Source organism: Ailuropoda melanoleuca, unplaced genomic scaffold (genome assembly GCF_002007445.2).
Source record: "Ailuropoda melanoleuca isolate Jingjing unplaced genomic scaffold, ASM200744v2 unplaced-scaffold1744, whole genome shotgun sequence".
NCBI classification, from domain to species: Eukaryota; Metazoa; Chordata; class Mammalia; order Carnivora; family Ursidae; genus Ailuropoda; species Ailuropoda melanoleuca.
This window is the reverse complement of record NW_023186548.1, coordinates 1-217: the sequence shown is the minus strand read 5'-3', so window position 1 is coordinate 217 and position 217 is coordinate 1.

The following is a 217-nucleotide window of genomic DNA, read 5'->3' as shown; positions in this document are numbered from 1 at the left end:
CACGCACAGATATCCGAAGCTAAACAGAAGGGGGAGGGAGCCGCCGTGTCAGGGCGCCGGGAAGTGGTAGCCACCTACAAGGGGGAGCGAACAGACCACAGACCCGCATGCTTGAGACAGCAGGCTGAGAAGGGAGCTCCGGGAGTGTCCGCGGGGCAGCTGGTGGCTGGAGGGCCACCTGCACGGGGGAGCAGGCGGACTCGCGGTCAGCACCCGT